Source organism: Equus przewalskii, chromosome 13 (genome assembly GCF_037783145.1).
Source record: "Equus przewalskii isolate Varuska chromosome 13, EquPr2, whole genome shotgun sequence".
In the NCBI taxonomy this organism is placed as follows: domain Eukaryota; kingdom Metazoa; phylum Chordata; class Mammalia; order Perissodactyla; family Equidae; genus Equus; species Equus przewalskii.
Window position 1 is genome coordinate 50,758,020 of NC_091843.1, and position 24,032 is coordinate 50,782,051.

Below are 24,032 nucleotides of genomic sequence, written 5' to 3' on the forward strand. Positions count from 1 at the left end.
AACTTCCGGAGCAGAGTGCGATGCGCCGGAATTGCGCGTTCCTATGGAAACCAGGCACCGGCGGGTGCTCCACGGGGCGCTCTGCAAGTTGTTGCCACGTTTAAAAGTTTTTCAGGATGCTGGCGTTATTATATTCTTCTGCAGACGAGACCTGGCTTTGTAAGGACCTTGGTTTTTGTGTCCCGGGTGGATGGGAGGCGTGTGAAAAAGCTTTTAAGTAGGATCACTTGGGTGACCAATTTTTGACCCGAATTTTTAATGTAGTGTTTGTAAAGATTCCGCCGCTTCTAACAAGCACGCCTTATTAGATACAGTTTTTTGTTCCAGCTCACCTTATAGCTGGACGTGGACATATTTTTATGACCCCGTAAAAAGATTTAAATTTAGCTAATGAACGTTTAAAGCAAAACGAGGATGCTCATTTGCTGCTGCCTGTGTGAAGGGCTGTTTTGAAGTATTAACCTGCAGGTGAAGGAGACTTGAGGGAATGAGTCTGAATTAGATAATATATTAATTAATCATTAACACCTGGTAGTACTGAGCGTTAAAATGTGTCAAGTGCTGGGGCAAACGCTTTGCATGAATTATCTCCAAAATATTCACAGAAATCCAATGAGATAGAAATTATTATACTTATTTTATAGAGGTGGAAGCTGATTTTCTAGGAGCCAAGTGTCTTACCCAGAGTTTCCCAGCAGAGGGCGACCCTTGCTACAGGACTCCAGGGCTGGTTACATAATCCCGGGGTAGGGGGCAGTGCGAAATGAAAATGCAGGACCCCTCATTCAAAAAGTAGGAAAAAGTTTCGTCTTTTCTTCCATGGTGTCTCTTTACCTGTCATGTGTTTTTAATTTGGCATTTAGTGTGATGCTCCCTCAAGCACATGGGTGCTGGTGGGACTATGCAGACCCTGACAGGTGCTTGGGACTCAGGGAGGGGTGCATGTGCTGGAACAATACGACAGCAGTTGCTGGGCAGTGGCAGGAAAGTGGGGAACCAGGGGAACCTGTCTAAGAGGATGTGGGAGGCAGGACCACACATGACCTGTGACTTAGCTCTTGGCATATGTTTCATTGTCCTACTGGGCTTCACTTACAAAACTCAAGTTCATAGATAAAATTATTAAGAATTTCAAGACTGTGATAAAAGACCATTTAAGCCAGGCCCACTTCTGAGCCTCTGTGCAAGAAGATGGCTCTGTCCAGAGCCCATGCTATTAACTTGCAATTCTGTACTCCACTTACAGTAACTCAGACTTGTATTTGGATTGGTATTCTTTTAGTTTAACGTGTGATTTGGGCACAAACAGATTAACGGCTGACTTCCTATTTGACTAGTGTTGCATAAAGGTAGTTTTGCCGTTAATAAATCACATGCTGTAATCTTCTCCTCGTTTAAGCTGAGCTCTTGGAATATGGGAGCTTTTTCAACCCAGGTGGGTAGTAGGCACTCCACACATAAATACATAGGAAAAGACATCTTAAAGATAAATGTAGAGCTTTATGGAAAATGTGTCTTCTAATTTTAAAGAAAAGTGTTGTTATGGTTCATAATGCTTCAGAAGATGTATTCTTAATATGAAGTTTGTCTGTAGCTCTTTAAAGACGTTAGTGTTTTCTCTTCACCATCCCTCTTGTCCTCCAATATCTCATTTATCTAGCCACCACAGTTTCCTTAGGCTGAGCATTTGTTTTCTACCTTTTCTTGGCCCAAGCTCTCTCCTTTGCCTATGATGCTTCCCCTGCCAGATCCGCTTTCTTCAGTGCTACCCTTCAAGACCAGGTCAAATTCCATCCATTCTTTTTAAGAATCCTTTCCATAGTCCCCAACAGAAGTTAATTATTCTCAGCAGCAGTTCATTCTTATATTATTTACAGTAGTCTACTTTAATTTGGAATTTATTGTGTACCCTCTGTTCTTTTACACTATAAGCTCTCAGCAACCTTAGATGTTTATTTTTAAATCAACTGGCAGTTTTTCATTGTCCTTGATATATCATGAACATGTCAATTCATCTCCCCTTTTTGATGCTAAAATCTCAAAAATTATTTTGATTCTTTACAGAGACGATTGTACTAACCTGCTCTCATTAAGTAACACACAGTTCTCCTGGTAATAATGCTGTATGTGTGTTAATCAGCTACCACTTTCTCTAGAAAGCAACACTTTCTCCTTTTATTCCTGAAGGGCTGATCTTCATCATTTAAATGCTGTCAGATATGTGAAACAACAAAACTATTATCATTAAAAGCAACTAGTTTGAGACCTTTTTCTTCTTTATTATAGTGTTCCAATTAGTGGAAGTAAGGATCCACAAGTGTGTACAATGGGACTCAAGTTTTCCAATTTCAGGTTTCTCAAATCCCACTGGTTATTCATCTGCTCAGGCTGCCATAACAAAATACTACAGATTTGGTGGATTAAACATCAGAAATTTATTTTCTTACAGTTCTAGAAGCTAGAAATCCAAGATCAAGGTGCCCTCAGGGTTGTTTCTGGTGAGGGTTCTCTTTCTGGCTTGCAGACGCAGCCTTCTTGTTGTGTCCTCACATGGCCTTTCCAATATGCACACCTAGAGAGAGACTTCTCTGGTCTCTCTTCCTATTCTTATAAGGATACCAATTGTATTGGGTTAGAGCTCAACTCTTGTGACCTTATTATATCTTAATTACCTCCCTAAAGACTTTATCTCCAAATACCATCATGTTGAGGGTGAGAGCTTCAATATATGGATTTTGGAGGAACAGAATTCAGTCTATAATACCTCTTTTCTTTGAGAAAAGAAAATTACCTCAAAAGTAATCTTTTCCTATATAACATGCCTGATGATTGTCATTTCTATCATTTTGCACATTCAAAAATTGTAGTCATACGTTTCTAGATTACAACTAAACTCATGGATGTTTAGCAGTCAGAATAGAATTGAGAAATAGACCTATACATATGGACAACTAATTTTCAACAAAGTTTCAAAGCCAATTCAGTGAGGGAAGAGCAGTCTTTTCAAAAATTGTGTTGAGGGGCCAGCCCAGTAGTGTAGTGGTTAAGTTTGCACACTCCACTTTGGCGGCCTCAAGTTCGAGGGTTTGGATCCCAGGCACTGATGTAGCACTGCTCATCAAACCATGCTGTGGTGGCATCTGACATAAAATAGAGGAAGATTGGCACAGATGTTAGCTCAGGGCCAATCTTCATGACACACACACACACACACACACAAAACTGTGCTGAAATAATTGGATATCCATATGAAAAAAAAATTGACCCATATCTCACACCAAATACAAAAACAACTTGAAATGTATCATACACCTAAATGTAAAACTTGAAACTTCCAGGGGGCTGGCCTGGTTGTGTAGTGGTTAAGTTCACGTGCTCTGCTTCGGTGGCCCAGGGTTAGCCAGTTCAGATCCTGGGCACGGACCTATGCACCCCTTATCAAGCTATCTTGATTTTACTGATGGTATCACATTGTATACATATGTCAAAACATATCAGACTGTACACTTTAATTATGTGAAGTTTATTGTGTGTCAATTATACCTTAATAAAGCTGTTAAATAAATACACTTGCCATTGAAGTAACAATTCTACTTCTAGAAAAATATGTACAGTTATATTGGTACAAATTAATGTTGCATATACAAGGATATTCATTATTAACTGCTTGTAATAACAAAAGATTTGAGGCAACCTGCCAATCAACACATAACTAATTAAGTTAATAGGTCCATTAAGAAGAATAATCAGCTCTTTATTTATGGAATGGAAGGTTCTTTATAATATATTGTTTAATGAGTAAAGCAAGTGGCATTACACTATGGGATGCTATTATTTGTGTGTGTTTGGAGGAATGATATGTAGATACACACATTACATTTATTTGATTGTATAACATCTTTGTTCCCCGGAGGGGAAGTCAGTGGCTAAGGAACATAGGTAAAGTCTTTCTACCATGTACTTTTTTGTATCTGTTAAATTTTGTACTACGTGCTAGTATAAACTTTTAAAACAAGTAAAATTTAAAATATATTCTAATGGTTCTGTTGCAATTTTGAATGGTATATGTTCTCTCATTTTTGCCTATATTGGCTGGTAGTGCCAGTATAGAGATGAGCTATGAATTTTTTTTTTTTTGGTATATTTGTTATGCCATCCTTATCTAAGTGTTTTGTTCTTTTTGAGGGAGGAGAATTTTCTAGGTATACAATCATATTATCAGAAAGAATTACATCTATTTTCAGTGTACTAATTATTTTATTTTATTATTAAATTTTCTAGAACTTCTGAAATAATGATAAGTAGTAACAGTCATAGTGAGTATCCTTTGCTAGTTCCTGATTTTAATGGGAATGGCTTTAACATTCAACCATTTGAAATGATATTTGGTGTTTGTTATGGTGAATAGTTTAATAAAATTCAAGTAGTTTTATTCTATTTTTCTAGCCATTACTTTATGAGTAGAAATGGTTGTTGAATTTTATCATTTGCCCTTTCAATTTCTGTTGCTTTGATATATTGTTTTCCACTTTAAACATTTTCCCCACATAGGTTCTAGTTTTATTGTAGCTGTTAGAAAGTTATGGACTCTAGCCTTAGGCCCACCTGTCTGAGGACCCCAACAGTAGGCCCAGTTGTCTATGGACTCCACCAGCTGTTCTACCCACAGACCCCACCAGCCATCCTGCCTGTGGATGCTGCAAATTGGCCTACCCAGAATCTATGGCTAGGCTGACTGGTGAATGACTTTTCATGCTGAAGCGAGTCTATAAAGTCTACCGGAGGTGACTGCCTCTTCAAATGTGCAGATGAAAAGGCATGGCTACTAGGATCATGAAAAATCAGGGGGACATGACACTATCAAAGGAATAAAATAAAGCTTGAGTAACTGACCCTAAAGAATTGGAAATCTATGACCTGCCTGACAAAGAATTCAAAATAATCATCTTGAAGAAGCTCAGTGAGCTAAGAGAGAATAGAGCTACAAAAGCAAATGAAATCAGGAAAACAATACATGAACAAAATGAGAAATTCAACGTCTTTTCATGATAAAAACTCTCAACAAATTGGGTATAGAAGGAATGTACCTCAACATAACAAAGGCCATATATGACAAGCTCACAGCTCACATCATACTCAATGGTGAAATGTTGAAAGCTTTTCCTCTAATGTCAGAAACAAGACAAAGATGCTTACTCTCACCACTCTTATTAAACATAGTACTGGAAGTCCTAGCCAGAGTAATTTGGCAAGAAAAAGAAATAAAAGGCATCCAGATTGGAAAAGAAAAAATATAATTATCTCTTTTCAAATGACATGACGTTATATGTGGAAAACTCTAAAGACTCCACACACACAAAAACCCTGTTTGAACTAATATACACATTTAGTAAAGTTGCAGGATAAAAAAATCAGCAAACAAAAATCAATTGTGTTTCTATACACTTACCATGAACTATCTAAAAATGAAATTAAAAAAACAATCCCAATTACAATAGCATCAGAAAGAATAAAATACTTAAAAATAGATGTAACCAAGTAGATGAAAAACTTATACCCTGAAAACTATAAAACACTGATGGAAGAAATTAAAGCAGACACAAATAAATGGAAGCACATCCCATATTCATGGATTGGAAAAATTAATATTGTTAAAATGTTTATACTACTCAAAAGCGATGTATAGGATCAATGCATTCCCTATCAAAATCTCAAAGACATTTTAAACAGAAATAGAAAAAAAAATCCTAAAATGCAAATAAAACCTTAAAAGATCCCAAATAACTAAAACAATTTTAAACAAGGAAATTAAAGCTGGAAGAGTCACACTGCTGATTTCAAAATATATTACAAAGCTACAGTAATCACAACAGTATGGTAATGGCATGAAAGCAGACATATATACAAACGGAAGAGAATAAATAGTTCAGAAATAACCCATACATATGAGGACAACTGATATTCCACAAGGATGCCAGGAATACACATCAGGGAAAAGATAGTCTCTTCAATAATGGTGGTGTACAAACTGGTTATCTACATGCAAAAGAATTAAATTGGATCCTTATCTTACACCATATACAAAAATCAACTCAAAATGCATTAAATGTTTAAATGTAAGATTTAAATTAATGTAATATAATAATGTAATAAAGGTAAAATATATAAGGAACACATACAACTCAATAGCAAAAAGACAACCCAAGTAAAAAATGGGCAAAGGACCATAATAGACGTTTCTCCAAAGAAGCCAGCAAATAGCCAACAAGTATATGAAAGTGTTCAACATCAGTAATTATCTAGGAAACACAAATTCAAACCACAATGAGATATCACCTCACATCTGTTAGGATGCCTATAATCAGAAAACAAAAGATAGCAATATTAGTGATGATGTGGAGGAAAGGAAACCCTTGTACACTGTTTGTGGGAATGTAAATTGAAGCAGCCACTATGGACAAAAGTGTGGAAGTTCTTTAAAAAATTAAAAATAGGATACCATATGATTCAGCAATCTCACTTCTGGGTATATATCTAAAGGAATCAAAATCAGGATCTTGAAGAGATATCTGCATTTCCTATGTTCATTTCAGTGTTATTCACGATGTCCAAGACATGGAAGCAACCTAAATGTCCATTGAGGGAAGATTGGATAAAGAAAATGTGATATACACAAACAATAGAATATTATTCAGCCTTAAAAAAGAAGGAAATCCTGCCATTTGTGACAGTATGGATGAAACTGGAGGACATTGTGCTGAGTGAAATAAGCCAAGCACAGGAGGACTAATGCTACATGATACCACTTATATTAGGATTCTAAAGCAGTCAAACTCATAGAAACAAAGAGGAGAATGATGGTTGCCAGAGGCTGGAAGGAGAGGAAAATAGGGAGGTATTAGTTAAAGGGTACAAAGTTTCAGTTATACAAGATGAATAAGTCCCAGATATCTATTGTACAGCATCGTGTCTATAGTTAAGAATACTGTATACTTCAAAATTTGCTAAGAGGATAGATTAAGTGTTTTTATCATTAAAATAATAAAGAGGCAGGAGGAAACGTTTGGAGATGATAGATATGCTAGCGGCACAGATTGTGGTGATGGTTTCACAGTGTATACTTATCTGCAAAGTCATCAAGTTGTATATGTTAATTATGTACAGCTTTCTATATCATATTCAGTAAAATGGTTTTAAAAAAGAGAAAGTTATGGGCTAGTACTAACAAGGTGATTTTAATGCTATACCTTTCTCTTACTTGAATGAGTAGGTAAAAAAGAAGTTATTATTGGGGATCCTGTCATTTTTTTAAGCATGTCATTTACAATCTTTAGTACGTGCAGTGTTATTACTGATTCACCTCTCAACAGATTGCAACACAAGTGAGTGTTTCATTTTCGGCTAAGAACCGCTGCAGTGTTTTTCAGTTATTCTGGCTCTGCGTTTTCAATCCTTTATCCCCTGGGTGGCAGTGTTGTTCTCCAAAAATTTCACATTACCATTGAAACTTGGGATGTTAAAGAAAACAATCTAAATGAAAGGCTCTTGATGGCATTTTCTGAGTTAGAAGGAAAATAGATGGATCTATCAGGTTTTGAATTTCTTTAATGCTTAAGATTAACCCCTCAGATTTCAATTTTTGATTTGAAGTGAACTACTAAGCAGTAATAAACCCTCTAAGTGAAGCACTAATGGATTTATTTAAGATTCAATGCTTTACATATATAACATACTAAAGAGTGTAACTAATTACTATATAGGAGACAGGTGATTGGCAAGTCACTGGGCTAATGTGTTTACTAAATCAATCCTCTAACAGATTATTTTGCCTGTTTCATTTGAATTTTTATGTAGTGTTTTGATTAGATTTGTTACTTTATATCTCTAGAAAATCTTAAAACAAGTTTCCATTGTAGGAATTTTAGATCTTAAAAATTTGAAATAGCTAGTTAATGTTATATAGCCGAGTTATACAAACTCTGAAGGGATGGGGCTGACAGTCATTTAGCAATTTAGTGTTGGCTAAGAATTTTGGCTCTGGAATCAGACTATGACATCAAATTCTAATTCTCTCTCTTAATAGCTTCGTGCCCTTGGGAAAATTATGTAAGCTCTCTGTGACAAGTTTCCTTTACTTATAAAATGGCAATGATAGTCACCCTCATAGGATTGTTGTGATGATTAAATGAAAACACAGTGTGGAGTTCTTGATGAATATTTACCTCTCGATAATTTAAACTGCTGTTATTTTCCATTATCTCATTGGATCTTGACAGTAACTGTGAGATAGACATGGTACGTATGAGGGGTTCGTGTCTTCTGAATAGCAAATATGCCCAAGGTCATAGAGGTAATAAGAGGGCAACCCAAGTCTCTTGGATAAAATCACTAGTGGCAGTTTTATAACAACTCTATGATATGAATGTATAAATTACATTAATGATTTATAACCACTGTGCCATTCTTTCCCATTCACCTAATTATTTATTGATTTTTCAGTAACTAGTGAACTGATGCACTTTATAAACTATAATTCCCTTCATATATATGATTTATTTCATTCCATTATTTACCAGTTATCCCAAGATAGGTTCAAGATTATGCAATAAAGCCTATACTAATTTAAAGCTAAGTTCAGAAAACATTATTAAAGCCCAAGTCAGACTCAACTTCAATACAGTGATTGGCTTTGATAAATTTTAATCAACATTTTTGAGCATCGATTTTGCAAAGTGTTGTGCTAGTTTCAGTAGCAGATAAAAAAAAAATGGTTAAAACATTGTCTTTGTCCACATTCATCATGGATTTACAGAGTAGTAACTTCAATAATTCTAACATCAAGACGAACTGTATTAAGTGCTACAGAAAGAGTATTGTAGGGAAGCAAGAGAGCACTTTGATTAGAAGTCTTCCTAGAAGAGGAGGGTTTTGAGTTCTATTTTGAAAGAAGGGTGGCACTTCAATAGGTAGCTGTAGAATAGGAAGCGAATTCCCAGCAGAGGAAATTATGTAAATAAAAGCAACGTAGTATAAGACACTCTATTTCATAAATAAAGTGCCTAAAGAATTTTTCATAAACTCTTCAACTTTCCAAAAACATTGTTAGACATGGAAATTAAAAACTTTTAAATTTCTTAAATATATTTCCCACACACACACCTTTTAAAAATTATAGTTCTCTTGGGCCTGCCTCGTGGTGTACTGGTTAAGTTCCACACTCTGCTTTAGTGGCCAGGGGTTCGTCAGTTCAGATCCTGGGCATGGACATACACAGTGCTCATCAAGCCACTCTGTGGTGGCCTCCCACATAAAGTAGAAGGAGACTGGCACAGATGTTAGCTCAGGGACAATCTTTCTTACACAAACAAAAAAGATAGTTCACTTAAATTATTGAAATTTTTAAAAAATGAAGCAAAATCTTCTGATACAAAAATCAAACTTCATGAATCTAGTAGACTGGGAGAAGCAAGTTTCAAAATACCTGGGAATTTATGGATTCGTAAATGAGTAATATTTAAAGGAAATTTTGCTGAAGTTATATTTAAATATAAAGATGGAAATTTGGGATAGAATGAAGTGAATGATGTAAAAGCCTGTTCAGAGAAACATTTTTAATTTGAACATGACCATCAATGAGCAAGAAATTCGTAGCAGACTTCTGGGTCACTTGTCCACGGAGACCAGGAAAGAGATAAGATGTATAGCCTGGGGTGTTAAATTTAGCAGGTCATTTAGCCTCTCCTTGAAGGAATTCAATGCCTTTTCTCTGGTAAGAATTAGGGTTAGAGAAAGAAGCCCCATTATTTTTTCAACTCAAATAATGTCCATGTTTCTTATCATTCAGCCATTTTCTCTGATATTTGCAGAAGAAAAACTTCTGTAGTTGTTACTAGTATTATAGAAATCTATGAATAATTTTATGGTGAAAATATTGTAGTGGAAATATTCTTGACTGAAGAGCCATTCCACGCTACTAGCATATATCCTGAAGAAACAGAGACATGGGTAGTATGAAAATTTTTGGAATTTATTGTGAATAGGATTATAATGAATCTCTGCCAAATTTATTCTAATGTTTAAGAGTTTTTTCACTGGTTGCATATGTGTTGCTTCATGTGAAAGAAATATCAATGTTAGAATTAATTAAAGGTGTTCAACTATAAGTGAAGAGAAATTGACAAATCTGATTATACTATCTAGTAAACATGAATATGTGAATAAGATCAATTGTTGATGAAGTTTGTGACAAATATACAGATGTTCAAGCTTAAACACAAAAAGAATAATGTTATTATTGAATGCTGTGACAGAGCAATATGTAGGAATAAATTTCCGCCTTTTAATGAACATATTAATATAACTAAAAAGTATTGTTCCATTACTTTTAAAATATTTTTATATTCTAGAATTTAATTCTTTTAGCTTTAAAATTTTTTTACTGCATGATTTTATATACAAAGTTCAATAAAATATTATTTCACTGGCCTGCCAGGTGGCACAGGGGTTAAGTTTGTATGTTCCGATTCAGTGGCCCAGGGTTTGCTGGTTTGGATCCTGGGCGCAGACCTATGCACTACTTGTCAAGCCATGCTGTGGCAGATGTCCCACATTTAAAGTAGAGGAAGATGGCCACGGATGTTAGCTCAGGGCCAGTCTTCTTCAGGAAAAAAAAAAAAAATAAGAGGAGAATTGGCAGCAGATGTTAGCTCAGGGTTAATCTTCCTCAAAAAAAAAAAATTTCATTGTATGCCTTCTTTTCTGGCCATTATTCTTCTTTCTTTTTATAGCTATGTCTGAAAACTTTTTTGTGTAGAGGATGGTAGTATTAAAAATGATTTGTTCTGGATGTACAACAGGTTCCGTCACTGGTATACTAATATCGCAGAGGTCCTTAAAGTTGATATGTCTGCAACTGAACTCACTATTTGCTCTTGAGGCAGTGATATTAAACAAACAAACAAGAACTCCTAATCTCAGTAAAGGGAATTATCAACCACACCATCACTTTGACTTCTTCCTTCATTCAACTCCTGCTCCCACAGAACTAGCCAATAAAAAAATTATTTAGACTTTCCTTCTTTCAACTCTCTCCTGAATCTCCTTATTTCTATCCCCACAGCTGGTGCTTTCAATTAGGCCCTTCTCATTTCTCTCCTGGATTCTGTAGTAGCCTTCCAAGTTATCTTCCTGTCTTCACTTAGCACTGTGCATCTATTCTTCACATTGCCAGGGAATTTTTTAGATACGTCTAATCATCTCATTCCCTCCATAAAATCTTTCACTGGTTTTTCATTGCTTTCAGGATAAAAACTAAACTTCTTATGGTGTATCAGACTCTTCATGATCTGGTCCTTGCTGTCATCTCCAGGTGTACTACTTGCTAAAACTTTACAGTTATAAAACATACTAAAAACTTTGTATTTCCTTTGACATTTCCTGTTGAATTGTAGAGGTGGATTCTTGACCTGAAATACTTCTTTAACATCCCACTCCTCACACTTGCCCAGGGGCCCATTTATCAACTTCCATTTTTAGCCTTAGTCTGTATTATTCAATGTGAGGTCATTTTCCGCCTCAGAAGTTGGGGTGATCTCAGGTTTGAGTTAGTCAGACGCCTCAGTTCATAGCACACTTTCATCATTGGTTAGTGCAAGTTTCCTTTCTTATTTTACTTATGTATTCCTTTACCCACTCCTGTTTCCCACCCTCCACCCTGATAAGGAACAGTTCTATTGTATTTGATATGTATTTTTTTGAGGGGGCAGGTGTTTTTACAAAATATGTATTACCTAATTATGTTTAAAATTTTACACTGTTATGTTTTAAGGGTTATTTTACTACGTAACTGTAATCTCATGCTTCTAATTGTTGCCTGGTGTACAGTTTTCATTTTACCTACCTACTGTCCTAATGGTTGATGGCTATCCTTGACATCATAAATAACATTGAACATCCTCATACATGGTCACTTATGGATCTTTGTGAGAACATTTTTGTGGCACATATATCAGTATATGCTGGTATATGTTTATCAACTTGCTTTCTGTAAAAAAAGTATTCATATGTGTATATACATATGTAAATATATATATGTTTATTAATATGTGTATGTTTATTATAAATTTTCTTGGTATAGAAGACATATAGCACACAATTTACAAATAATACTAAAATATACAATTTAGTCAAGTTGTATTGTAATAGAGCCAGTTGATTCTCACAGAATGCTTTCATTGATTTTTGCTGAACTCTCGTATCCCTGGCCAAACTATGGTTTCAAGTGATGAATGAGTATAGTTCTGACATGAATATTGGTTGGTATTTTTCATTTATGTTAATGAGTAGATGAAGGTGAAAATCATGAAGACATATGTTGAAACTTCATTTGTTCATAAATGACAAGAGAAACTTCTTTGCTGAATTGCATAATGGTTTTTGAATACTGGAAGAACATTGTACTATTTACAAAGAATGAATATAGACATAGTAAACATTTAAATTTAATCTGCATTGTTAACATTTTCTCTTCCTTCACTATCCTAAGTCTAGAGTCAATCAATAAAACAATAAATCAAGACCTGATATATGGCATTTGATGTTATCCATGGTATAAATACTCCCACCATTACCTATTTCAAGCTGCCAAAGAGCTATCACTAAGCAGACAGATCAAAAGAGATGTGCAATAGCACTCTATTTTATAGAATCTACTGTACAGGTCAAACAGTCATAACCTCGAGACCATAGATAATATGATGTAGTAAAAAATTAGAAAGAGATGAGTTTTGAGTATCAATTACTTTGTTTCTAATATAATTTATTTAATTATAAGTTTATATAAGTTAACTTTTAATAATGGCTGTGTTTTGCAACAGATTATCTTCTTGGTTTTTCTTCTTTTGGTGTATATTTACTCTTTGAGGGAATCTCATATACTCTTAATGTTTCAACTTCTTAAATTATGCTCTGTGAAATACTTCACAGTGACAGGTCTAGCTAGAAAAATCTATAATCAAATACATTTAAAATTTTTTGTATGATTCATAGTGTAAAGTAACATTCATGAAGTAAAGTAAATCTTATGATAGTTCTGAAGTAGAGAACCCTCTCAACCATGTTTAAACTAGTCCTTTCCAATCTTATTGGAGCACAGATCACATCATGGTGCATTTATTTAATCTACTGAAACTGTGTATACTAGTTTGGGAAATATTGGCATAAAAGTCGATAACTTCCAATATATATATCCAGTCCTTCCTTTTATCTGCACTCCCAAACTGAATTTCCAGCTGTCTCTTATATGCCCAGAGGCACTTCAAGATTTTAATTGTCTAATATTTGGCCCATTCTACATCAATGACTTCAAGCCAAAGATCACTGAAGCACACTTATAGTTAAACAAATTTAGCTTATTACTGGTTGCAGTGAGAGAGAATGCACAGCATACTGAAATGTAGGGTGTCTCACTAAGAGGATGTTAGAAAGATCTTAGTATAGAATTTGGGTTTAGTTTGAGTAATTTTGGAAAGGATCTAAGGAAGCAGAGGTGAGCTCTAGGTTGGGTGCTATCAGAGAGCAGAGGGCAAATCTATGATTGGGTATCTCAATAAATTGCATGTATAGGAAGGCCAATTAGTGTGAGGATGAAGCTGTAAATGGTAAAGAAGCAGCAGTCACTCATTTTAGCTGAGGAAGGGGAATGTTTGGTATTTTCTGGGTTTTACAATGATCATCTTTTTGTCTTATTTAGTCACGGTCTCAGAGTTACCTTGTTTGACGTTGATGTTTAGTGAAATTGTTTATGTTCAAGAGCAGAACAACATGGCTTAGCTGTGAGCATCAAACTGACTTGTAATAAACATTGAGGCCTAACTGTGTGTAACAGACCAGGTCCAATATTAGGAACTGCTTTTTTAATTCCTTAGATCTTTTTACAATACTTGCTCTTTGTTCTGTCTTATTTACTGGCGTGACCTTAGTCATCCAAACAAGAAACATTTGGTTAACTTCAATCACTCATCTCTCTTATTTCTGACATTTTAGTATTAGTTACCAATTCCCATCGTAAGTATCCATGAAATGTCTTTCAAATTCATTCCTGCTTCTCTTGTCTCACTACCTAGATTCAGGCCCTCATTATCTCTTACCTAAACCATTGCAATTGCCAGCAAACCGATCTTCCTGATTTCCTAGTTTTACAGCCAACCATGTTATCTTCTCACTGTTATCAAAACTTTCTTCCCAAAACATAAATGGGATCAGATCATTCTTCCATTTTACAACCTTTAATGGCTTACTTTATCTATACATTTTGTTATGCAATGTATAAGCACCTACTCTGCCATTTAAGGTCCTTGACAATTTCGTGCATCTTAACTTCACCGTCTCACTTGATACCAGTCCTAACAGTCACCATACATGGTCTATGCTCCCAAATTCATTCAATAAATATTCATTGAAAGTCTTTATTATGTGCTTCCACTGGGTCATGTTATTTTCCTTAAATAAATTTTAAAATTATATAGCCATTAGTGTGCTTATTTAATATCTGCCTCCTTATTAAACTCTAAACTCAGTGTTACCAGTTACCACATCTAGTTTTGCTCATTATTTTATTCTCCAGCATCTAGCAAAATATCCAGGCTGTTAAGCAGTCTATGTGAAATTTGTGCCCTCATGTTAAGTAACAGATGTGGAGTGGGATTGAGTACCTGGTTAAATTCAGAATGTATTGAATAGGAAACAGCAAAGTCAGACTTTCTTAATATTCAAGACTATTACTAATAGTAGAAGATGAATAAAAAGCTGCTTTTGTGTGACCATGAAGTCAGATTGAGCAATGGAGTAAATGAATCCTCATAAAAATGCAGAATTTAGCTAATATAAAATGATTCTTGGTTAAATTCGCTTTTTGACTCAACATTACATAGATCTGAGAATAAGAATTCTAAATTGATGTGCTGAGACCTTTCCAAGAATGAGGAAGCTAAAATTTGATGAATAACTAGATGCTTCCAAGAGAATATTTAAGTAGATTTAAAATCCATGGAATAGGAATCAGAATGCTTCCATATCTAGTACAAATATTAAAACCTATTAGCTCTGTACAGGCCCTGGGTAAGTCACTTCATCTTCCTGAACCTCAGGATCCTCACCTGTGAAACTAGGGTAGTGGATGGATGGTCTACATAGACTATCTTATTCCACAAGATAAAAAGTATAGCAGGTCCCCACCCCTGCCCCCAAATGCCTTAGAAGTCTATTTCAGATTTCTTGCATGAAGAAGTGGTGAGTATCCACTTACCATCATTATTTTCTATTTAATCTAAAAGAAATATTTTTCAAGGATAGTTTAAAACGTTCTCTACTTTCCATTTCTGCATCTCCTGTTTAAAATACCAAATCTGGTCCAATGAAATGTCAAAGTAGGTCTTTGAGGGGTTCAGCATGCATTTAGTTAGCTCCTGGGTCACTAACCTCTTTTTGCTCATTATTGCCTGCCTCCATAACTTATCTCTAATTGGTTCACTTTTTTTTATCCTTTGAAAAATTGATTGCTGAGCTTTTTAGTTCCAGACTCTCTCCTTTAGTGTACAATATCCTACGTTGACAATTCTATAATAACTGTGACAGAGACTGAGAGTTTCTTCCATTACCTGTTTTCTTCATCTGATATTGTACAAGAATCACGATTTTTTAAGCTGGGACAGCTAAAACTATGACTTACCAAGAATACAGATTATTTTAGCCTCCTTTATAGATAGGTTGGTCACCTTACTAATTTTTTACAAAGAGATATAAATGAAAGTGGTCGGTGCAAGTTATGTTTAAGTGAATGTGCCTCCTTACCCTTCCTCCTTCCTATTTGCTGGAATGTTGACATAATGGCAGAAGCTCCAGTAATATTTAAAAACATACAGATGAAGGTCACAGAAAGTAATGGTAAAGTAAAAATTTTGAAGGAGTTTTGGTCCTTGATTACTTCATTGAATTGTCATACCAAGTCTAGGCTTTTCCTTGAGTGAAAAGGAATAAAAACCAAAACTTGTGTATTTGGGCTACTGTAAATATGGGTTCTCTGTATTATTAGAGTGAACCTAATTTTCTCTAATATAATGATAATGGTAATCATGTTAAAAAAATTTTCAGTTGATTTACCTACTCATTTTTCACTTTCCTTCTCATACAATTATCTGTCTATCCCAAAGAACGCAATGCAGTGTGGCAGGATAATATTATAGAACATGAAACTTACATAATATAAAATAAGAATATCTTTCTCCTTTCCTTATCCCCTCCAATACTTTCACCTGAATCCTGAGAGCTTCTTCTCTTCCCCAGATAAAAGGACAAGAATCAGTCAGAGCAGAGCATAAAGGCTACAGAAAGTATTAAGAAAATAAACAAAGAAAAAAAGGAGGAGAAGAAAAATAGCCACTGGCTAATGCAGAATTCAGAAATCTTAGAATACACACATGCAATGTTAATTTTCTTGCTTGGATGAACTGGTTAGAGTGTGTGGGCCAAAGAGAAGGAATTGAAAGAACCATGAGGCAAAAGAGAATGTGCTGGAGAAACTAAGAGCCTTTGCCAAAGTTTCAGAAAACTGTGAGTTTCTTGTTTAGCAAAAACCAGTTTTTGCCCATATAGTGTTAGGTCCCAATTAAAACTTGTCTATGTCAGTCTCACAACTCCATCCAATACATCTTCTTAAAGGCGATCCTCTCTCTGATGACCAAGGACAGTTGTAAGCCTCTACAAATGGATAGTGAGAGACTTGGACACTGAGGTTTGATTTTTATGTGAAACGGAACCTTGCATCTATTCAAGGTAGGACAAATGAAAACATTTCAAAATCACACATGGAATAGTGGAACTATTTTGAAGTTTAAAAATATACAAACAATATGTTGTAGGATAAAATTAGAAAATAAATGAGGCAAAGGGAAAAGAAAGGCAGGAAAATAAGATCGAAGCAGGACGAAGTTTAGTATACAAAATGGATGCCACAAGGTCCTATGCTTTTTTAAGGGATAAGCCATAGGTTAAACTCCAAAATTATAGTGCTAATTTATAGGGACAAATAGGGTAATTTTGATGCTGAAATTGTCCATAACTTAAAATATGTCTGGTTTATAAGTATAATTAATGCTGATACTAAGATGACAGAGAAACACCTCAACTAGGTCCTTCTCCCTGAAACTATCATGTCATGAAAGATTTTCTCAACATCTTTATAGCAAACACAGTCATTTTTCTTGTTATTTACTGTGTGTCTGTCCTTAAAAGGGTGCTTATATTTTTGTGTTCTGTAGCTGGAGGGCATTCTGGGTTTTGATTCACCAAAGTGTTGTTTCAAGATATTAAAGATCAAGTTAATAAAAAGAGGAGGGGGGAGTTCATCTCCCAGCCTTGAGAGACTAACAGGGTCTGGGCTTACTTCCTGCTATAAACAACTAGAAAACTGAATAAAATGTATGGAGTTTCATATGTAATTCATATATAATTTTCATACATTGGACAACAGGCAGCACAGTGTTGTAATCCCTGAAAGAAAGCAAATAAATGAATATAGACCTATTTAAGGTGGTTTTCTATGCTTTCAGTGTCAATATTGATTATACTGCTTCTAAACAATGAGCCATATTTTATGTTATGAATATTTTGTTTTAAAATTTATTTTATTATTGTATTATTTTAAGCACTAAAATCACACTTAAATACCATGGTGTCATTTAATTTGTCCTCTAGCTTCTATATTTCTTATGAATTGCTACTTTGATCTGGAGGCTAAGTAGCATTCTGATTTTTAAAAAATAAAAACGCTTCATTGGTAATATTGTGTGCATCCATGAGAAGGCATGAACATTTGCCTCCTTCTGTGACATCAGTACCTATTACGATCATTGTCTAACTCCATGAATTTCTTGATGGTTCCAAAATGGTGATATTTTAATTTCATCATTTGTTCATTTAAGAGTTGTCCTACTCATATAAAGAGGAACTTTTCCTTTTCAACGATTTGGTTATCTTGGGAGTACAGTCACATTAGGAGACAGGATAAACACTTGATAGCCTTTATCAGTTTTAAAACTGAATTAGTTTCCTAACATGCTTGAAACATTGACTAAGGAGTTTTTTTCTTTTTAATGCTTGTTTTAGAAAATAAGTACTAACTTTGGGAAAAAAAACGTACCTCATTGGGGTCTTAATTCAACTCAGTCAACCAGTTGGTCAGGGAATAAGAAAAGCTAGATTATAGTATTTCCTGTAGCTACCAGAAGTTACATATCGGCTACTCAACTACTTTCTTCCTCTCTTTTCCTAGATTCATTTCAAACAAATTGAAATGTTACCACTCCTTAATAGCTTTCTTTTTTCTAGGAGAAAAATAAACTGACAGGAACAAGAATCCTAAAGAAAAAACAGGGTAGGCAGAGGGGTATGGATCATCTAGAGGTGAGTATGGATTCACAGACCAATCAGGTTGTGGGGGAGGCTGTAGCTGTGCTGCAGTTTCATCAGGCAGGTTGATTTCCCAGAGTGAACCAGATAGAAAGATCCAGAGAGGGAGAAGCAACCGTGTTTTAGGACACAGCAAAGGTAAAAAAGAAGAAAATCAAACTCTGTTACTAAGTTCAAGAAGTGATTGCTAGGCTGAAACTAGAGGTAAAGGAAAGAATATTAGAGGCTGTGTAGACCCTAAGCTGAAGAGAAGATCAAGTCAACGGTGAAGTCAAAGGGTCTAAGATCATTGCTTTAAATAAGTTTGAGAATCCAGGGGTCATTTTTGTTGAGCCATTTACACAAGACTTGAACAGAAACATGTGGAAGGAAGAAATTCTTAAAATGCTGAAGTGCTCAGTCCTTAATTTATTCTGGGGTGACCTAATATGTTTCAGATTTTGGGAAGGTGGTTGATTATGTGTGTTTGATTATCTGCTGATTTAAATGCTATGTATATCTTTATCTCTTTATCAGAATAGAACTCAGTTTTAAATGGAGTTGCTCCAGTTTTTATTATTTGGATGATTAAAAAACTGTTAATTCTAATAGTGCTTAAATTAAACAATCATGAATAGTAACCTCTTGTCAGAGATCCTAGATGGAAGGTTAACAATTGCTTGACAACATCATCATCCTGCCTTGTTAAAACCTACCTTCTTTATTTTCAATGTTGAGATTTAGCAGCGCTAAAGCAGGGCTACGACCAACCTATAAATAAGATACTAGAATTCTTACAGTTGCCTCAGTTTTATTATATTGGTTGTTGCTAAAAGAGGATTATATCTTACTTGGTGTATGACCAGTCATCCAAGTAAGAAACATTAACAATTAAATAAATAAATAAACCCCAACCCCCACAAATGAAAATTCAACAGAGGTGAAAGGAGCAATGGTATAGTGTTCCACCAATGGAGACAGATCAGCAAGGTTGAACAGGTAGAACAAAACTAAATAATTAGAAATCATGAAAAAATTTTAAAAGAAATTGTATTTCATGTGAGAATGCTGCATGGGTCTTTACTGCTGATAGTATGTTGAATCTAAGTAATGACAGAAGTAGTTTAAGAAATGTCAATTTTATTAGAATTTTGACAATGTTCTAGCATTAAATGATTTTATTTTATGTTCATCCATGTAGAATACTCTATCTAAACAGAAGTGAGAAAAATGAACTCATGAACTTGGCAGAATGACGAATCACCCATACACAACAATTTCATCTCAAAAAACAAAAGCCCGAAGCTAGTTTTAGATTTAGATTTTACCTTATAATTAAGATTTTTGCAAGATAGCTTCCACAACAATGTAAAGAAATGGTCTTTTTCTGTGGGATTTGTGACTTTTTTTTCAATTTTCAGAAAGTGAACTTTAAATTTTTGTATTGTCATATTTAACACAAGAAAACCTGATAATATTAATATTTTTAAATGTAGGAGTTGATTATAATGTATGGTTGTATATTCTTAATGGAAAGTGATCTCTACATTGATCGACTGATCAGAGAAATTTTATGCCCTAAGTGTACTGGAACATGATACCAAAAATAAAGGTGCATTTATGAAATGATTCTGAATTTTTTTTAAGAAACAGGGTTTCCTATGGTCATGCATATTTAATTTATTTAGTAGAGTTGGTCTTTTATTCATTGGCTTTACACTGAAGTTTTCAGAATAGTACCGCTCTGGTGCTGTAGTTAAAAAAATTAGTCATTCACTAAAAAATTAGTCACATTACTGCTGTGGAACAAAGAAGCCATGGGAGTTCCTAGTTAACGCAAGCAAAGGTATTGGAGTAACATTAAGCTTTGTTTGACCCAACTCTTTAGCTATTTTAAGAAAGAAAAGCTTTAGCTTCTAGTTTTGATGACTCCATCTTGTATCAATGTACTTTAGAGTAATAGGCTTATAATTACAATGTTATGGCTTTTAAAAGTATTAATAAATCAAAAATCTTGAGATGATATATCAGAACTGGAGTAGTTCCTCTTATCCATGGGGGAAATGTTCCAAAACTCCCAGTGGATGCCAGAAACCACAGATATTACCTAAGTCTAAATATACTGTTTTTTCCTATACATACATACTCGTGATAAAGTTTAATGTATAAATTAGGCACAGGAAGAAATTAATAACAATAACTAATAATAAAGTTGGCTTTGGGGCCATTATTAAGTAAAATAAGTGTTACTTGAACACAAGTACTGTGATACTATGACAGTTGATCTGATAACAGAGATGGCTACTAATTGACTAAGGAGTGGGTAGCATATACAGTGTGGATACGCTTGGCAAGTGGATGATTCACATCCTGGGCAAGTTGGAGTAGGATGATGCAAGATTTCATCATACTACTCATAATGGTGTACAATTTAAAACTTATGAATTGTTTATTTCTGGAAATTTCCATTGAATATTTTCAGACCAACTTGACCGAGGGTAACTGAAATCATAGAAAGTGAAACCATGGATAAGGGGGGAGCTATACACTCTTTTCTAGTTATTTGCATATTTTAATTTATTATTGAATACTACATTTTTTTCAAGTGAGAATGTCTTATATTGTATTAATCCTGTAAATCTCTCCTGATTTCCATGCTTCCCTTCTGCTAATTTGCATTCTTTGATTGTAATGTTTGGGCTAGCAGTAGACAGGCAGAGAATAATTAGATTTTAGTTCAATATTTAAAACTGCTAAAAGCTTTTTAGCAATCCACACTCATTCCCTGATTCTATAACCCAAATAGTTACCATACTAGTTCACATTTGGATTCAACCTCATGTTACAAAAGCAACTCGTTATATTTCTCCTAACCCAAGCCCTCTCAACTTCCACTAAATTCTTTCAACTTCCATTACTTCTTGTGTAGTGATTGGCTCCATGATCATCCCAGAAACCTGAGATTGTCATGAATTTTTTCCTGTCTCTTGCTTTTTGCATCAATTGCTGTAGCCTGTTGGTCCTTTTTTTTCCTAAATACTTCTCATATCTCTCCTTGCTTCCCCATCCCTACTGCCACATTTCTAGCTCAGGCATTAAACATCTGTCACCTGCCCTGGAACAATCATCTTAGCTGGCCTTTCTGCTTCTAGAATGACACCATCCTGTTGAAGCTCCATACTGCATCCAGAGTAATCTTTGTAACAAGGACGTGTGATCATATCGCTTACTTCCATACACTTCTTCACTGGTTCCCCATTGCTTACAGGGTAGATTTTAAATCTTGTCACATGGCGTATAATACCCTGCCTCTCTCTGCAGCTTCAACCATTAGGACTCCCATGCTTTCATTTTATACACCACAAATACTCAACTACTTGTAATCCCTGGCACACCCCACTGTCACAAGACTCTGAGCCTTTGCTCAGCCTTTTCACACTGCTTGGAAATTGCTTCCCCACCAGTCTATCTGATAAATATCTGCTCTTTCTGCATGCTTTTGTAAGATACCCACAAATCCTTCTTCTCTTCCATCATTCAGAACTTCATCACTCTAGTTGATCTCTGAGGCCATCAGGACTATTCCCAACACGCCTTTGATTTCTGTGTATTTTATTCCCCACTTGAAGCCCTGGACTCTCAAGCCCGTAAGACTTGTGTTTGACCTCATCTGACTCCATTTTTTAGCCGTATTCCCAATTTCATTCCCTAAACTCTGCTAGTGCACTCTTTGGAACTTGTGACTTGTTCTTATTAAAATATCTTATACCTTCAACTTCTTCGTTAAACATTTCTTTTACCTTCATGTTCTAATAAGACTTGGTTGTACATTGATCACACTGTTTTTCATGTAACTTTCTCAGGTAGTGGCTTTGTTTTTTCTCCTATGACCCTTGTGCCTCTGAGCCTGAAATTGGAATAAATGCTCTTTTTCTTTCTCTCTGTTATGTCCAGAACATAGTCCCTCCCTCCTTCCAAAAAGCCTCCAGTGTTAAAGCTTCTGCCGTTAGATTATGTCATTCGCTATTATTGTTTCTGTTAACTACACACAGGCCAATCTCTCTATTCCTTGAATATTTACGTACTGGTTCACTATCACTTTCTCTAGCACAGCAAATAGAAAATTTTGATGGTTTTGATATTCATATAGATTCAAGTAGATGAGTCTTGCAGTTCCCCGCTCTGGTTTCCCAACTCCTTGACTTCCCTTTATTTACCCTATTTTTTCACACTAAAATGGCCAACCACTCTCATTTTCTTACTCTAAACTAGCCATAATCAACAGCTGCACTCCTCTCTCCATAATTTCAATTGTAAGTATCCTGCTTTCCTTTCCTTTCCAGCATTTTATTACATAAAAAGTTTTCAAACATATGGGGAAAAGTTGAAAGAATTTTACAATAAACACCTGTATATTGACCACCAAGATTCTGTCATTAACATTTTACTGTATTTGCTTTACGACGTTATCTATCTATCTACCCCTCTCTCCATCATTAATCCATCTTATTTTAGGTGCCTTTGAAAGTAAATTGCAGACATCAGTAAACTTCTCCTTTATTACCTCAGATTGAATATCATTATCTACAGTTTAATATTTGTTTACAATAATAGTAATTCTGTCTCTCACACATGCACGTAATTATTTGTGTCCTGCTTTATCACCGGATTGTGATCTCGTTGAGAACATCTCCATGATCCACTTATGTTTTTATCCCTAGTGGCTAGCACAGGAGCATTTAGTAGGTAATAAATAAATGCTAGTTGAATGCATGTAGGTCTCTTCTCACAGTAATATTAATCTAGTTAGTTAAGATAATAAGATAAATCCCGCTGGATCACTCAAATCCAGAATTAAGTTACTTTGACAAATCTGGCAGGAAACATTCCCAGGATGTGGGGACACTTAGCCTGCGTTCATAGACAAGTCACACTTTTTCTTGAAATGCTTTTCTCACATTTCATTGCATCCTACAGAAGTGATAAAATTGAAAGTTATTGCATGAGCAAAAGGCATAATGCTTAACTGGTTTCTTCAGAAAGTCATGCTTATTGCTGTCGTTACATTTATTTTCTATTATGGCTAAGTAGAGGCTAATATTTTTATTATTAGTTTAGTATGCCTAGAATAATTATGGTTATAGTCTCTTAATATAGAATTACTTCTAGAGTACATTTTACCTTTGAGCTTAGTTAAGCAAAATTGTATCTTATATAGCAGAAAAATACCATTAAGGAATAAAATGTTCATGTCAAATCTTATTAGGTTACATGGATCAGACATTTAATAAACTGGATACAACCTGACTTGGCATTTAGACATCTGTATTGATTTTCCATGGTTGCCTACAGTATAAGTTATACTAATGCCATCATCTTAATAAGAAAATTAGAACTGTGTAATATACTATACTCCCAACAATGTAATTGGATAATTTATCCCTCTTCCTAAGAGAATCAGTGAGCATACTTACTGAACAGATGCAAAGAAAGAGAAATGTGTGAGATGCTCTGACAGGATGATGCCATCCACAATACTAAACAAGAAGCATGTGTCATAAATGTGAACCTTATATAATAGAATAACA

The 24,032-nt window shown here is 34.9% G+C and overlaps 1 long non-coding RNA gene across 1 annotated transcript; it reads left to right on the plus strand.

The window, feature by feature from the left end:
- Positions 1–24: 24 nt before the first annotated feature.
- LOC139075115 (uncharacterized) lies at positions 25–20,070 on the plus strand. Its single transcript, XR_011525175.1, has 5 exons — positions 25–159; positions 16,342–16,608; positions 16,717–16,830; positions 18,385–18,459; positions 19,646–20,070. It is a non-coding gene; the product is annotated as an uncharacterized lncRNA (long non-coding RNA).
- Positions 20,071–24,032: the final 3,962 nt, after the last annotated feature.